The 3037-nt window shown below is 45.5% G+C and overlaps 1 non-coding gene across 1 annotated transcript; it reads right to left on the bottom strand.

Moving 5' to 3' along the window:
- Window positions 1–2211: 2211 nt before the first annotated feature.
- On the bottom strand, window positions 2212–2316 carry LOC114636788. The gene has a single exon (XR_003713673.1). It is a non-coding gene; the product is annotated as a U6 spliceosomal RNA (small nuclear RNA).
- Window positions 2317–3037: the final 721 nt, after the last annotated feature.

Here is a 3037-nt window from a genome sequence, read left to right as displayed (position 1 = left end):
AGTCAAATTAACACAAACAGTATTAGAACAAATCCACAATATCATTTATGCCTAATCAAGTGAAACCAGAATCAAGAGGGCTAAGATTGGTGTCATGTGGCGCAAGTTAAGAGTCAGCTAGATGTAGAGCTGGAGAGATGGTTCAGCAATTAAAAGCATTTGCTCTTCCAGAGGACCCTGGTTCAATTCCCAGGACCGACATGGCAGCTCACCACTGTCCTAAGCTGCGAAGGAGCCAACACCCTCAGACATACACACAGACAACACTAATGCACATAAAATTAATAATAAATAATTAAAAAAAAAGAGTCGCCAGGCAGTGGTGGCGCACGCCTTTAATCCCAGCACTTGGGAGGCAGAGGCAGGCGGATTTCTGAGTACGAGGCCAGCCTGGTCTACAGAGTGAGTTCCAGGACAGCCCGGGCTATAAGAGAAACCCTGTCTCGAAAAAAAAACAAAACAACAACAACAAAAAAGAGTCACTATCTGGCCAAATGTGGTAGCACATACATTTAATCCCAACACTGGGAAGACAGAGGCAGTTGGATCTCTGTGAATTGGAGACCAGCCCTATCCACATAGTGAGACCCTGTCTCAAAACAAACACCAAAACAAAAACCAAAAAAAGTCACTAGACTTCCTGGACGGAGGCCGGGGGTTGGGGTGTGCTGTGCTGCCTCAGCTGTACTTTGACAAGGCAGAGGAAGCATAAGGAGATGTAAAGATGGCTGTTTCCTGCCTCTTGCCACCCCAAGACCACTGGCCTGGTGTCACAGCAGCATTTTGTCACTCTCCCCGTCTTTCACTTGGTCTGCTTCTGGCCAGATATGATGAACTTAGGTCACCACTTCTGCATGATGGAGCATCCTATTACTTGTAGCCCAAATCACTTGTGACCCATATGGAGCAGCTGGACAAAACTGCCTATGATCCTGGTCTCCTCCCACCTCTTTCTTCATATTCTCTGACAACATTCAGCAGCCCCCAACCAAAGGAAACACCCACTGAACTACTAAATGCCCTTCATTGGGTGCCTGTGTACAACCACACCTTAAGCCTGGAGGTGTAGTAATAGACCAGTCAGCAACCCCCATCCTGTAGGGAAGTTCATGCCTGCGGAAGCCAATAGGACACTGGGGAGGGTTGGAAGAAGAATGCTGTGGGGTTGAGGAGGTTAGGGATTGTAGGAAAGAGGTTTCATCCCCCACACTAGGCAGGTCATACCTATGCCTCCTCCTTACTGAGCGCAGACCTCTAGTCTTCCAGCTGCATCAGTTTTGGGCTGCTGGGCCCCTCCCCAAATTGAACACCCATGTCTATACCTGCATAGACAATAGGTTTACTTTCTTTTCATTCTGGTGCTGTCCCAAAGTACATTCTCTATACCCCCGCCTTATCTCAAAAACTCCCTTTACTGAGGCCCCATGTCAGTCTGGGAATTCCCCACAGAGTCAAACTGCCAGGACCCACTCTGCTGCTTGGAACATATTCACTGAGTCCTGTGAAACAAACCACATGGAAATAAAAGGAGCTGCTCATAAAATAAGGGAGATAGCAGTGAGCAGATAAAAATCACTCTGATCACCACCCAATTTTGGAAGATGCTTGTTCTTGGTAGTAGTCTCTGACAGCAGGTACCTAGAAGTGGGTGGGATAGGAAGTCTGACATAGGTGCTGACATTTACTGATGTCATCAGCTTGAAAACATCTCCCCAGGTATAGGACCTGTATCTTTTTATCTTTGTGGTCCTTTTGTGGTTAGCACAGGAGTACTGTATCTCCTAGAAGGAACCTCTATGGAGCTAATTAACAGCCTATACTTCAAAATCTGAGTTACCTTGTAAGTTTATATCAAAAGGACTTTGCCCATAGCTGAGCTAGAACACAACACCAATGCCAAAATTCCGATGGGACACCTCCAAAGAGAACAGGGATCCCCAATGTGAGGATATCATGGTTGGTAGGAGATACCATGTATATACCATGCACTCACTAGGGTTAGAGTGATACTATGATGGCATGGTCCTGGCTGACCTCTTAGGTTTTTGTTTGTTTGTTTGAGACAGGGTCTCTCTATAACTTTGGCTGTTCTGGAACTCACTATATAGATCAGGTTGGTCTCGAACTTAGAAATATACCTTCCTCTGCCTCCTGAGATTAAATCCAACAGCCTTCTGCTGTAATTAAAAGTATGTATCACTATGTTCAGCCCCAAGTATGGAGTGCTTCATGGATTTTTTTCGTGTCATCCTTGCACAGGAGCTGTGCTAATCTTTGTAATGTCCCAATTTTTGTATATGTGCAACCAAAATGAGCATGCCTTGGATTTTTTAAATGATTAGGAATATAGCCAATACTACTCCCTGCACCTTTATGTAGAGTCAAAGCATGTGGCTTTCCTTCTGCCCTTGTACCCAGACCCACCTCCTTGGCCAGGAACTGCACACGTTTCTCAAAGATGAGGTTCTCCAGGACTAGAGAGATGGGCCAATGGGTAAGAGCACTGACTGCTCTTCTAGAGGATCAAAGCTCAATTCCCAGTACTTACATGGCAGCTCACAACTGTCTTATGTAATGTCAAGATCTGACACCCTTGGACAGACATACATGCAGGCAAAATACCAATGTTCATACACTTTAAAAAAAAATCTTTAAAAAAAATAATAAAAGAGGATCTGCTGTGGTAAGCCTAGAGTAGAGTATCCAAAGCCCCCTCCCTACCCTGAAGAGACCAGGGCTGCCCCTCACAAGGCTACACACCTGACACCAGAGAACAAAAGGAGCTGCACAGTTAGCTAGCAACTTTGACTTTCCTATTTCCTCAGCTCCTTCCTGCAGCCTAAAAGGGTGTCAGACCAGGTTTCCTGGGTCTATCACAATCACAATAGTCTCCACACCTCCCACCTGTAGATACAACCACAGTGAAGTGGAAACTTAAGGGTTCTTTGGAAAGTCGTTTGGATGGTGTTTTGCTGGGACAAACACGTTGAAGGAACATAGTGTTAAAGTGGACACAGGTGTGAAAGGCTAAGGCAGA

The sequence above is a fragment of the Grammomys surdaster genome, unplaced genomic scaffold (genome assembly GCF_004785775.1).
Source record: "Grammomys surdaster isolate TR1022 unplaced genomic scaffold, NIH_TR_1.0 124903, whole genome shotgun sequence".
NCBI lineage: Eukaryota > Metazoa > Chordata > Mammalia > Rodentia > Muridae > Grammomys > Grammomys surdaster.
Note: the sequence above shows the minus strand (reverse complement) of the source record. Positions and strands in the feature narration are given on the sequence as shown.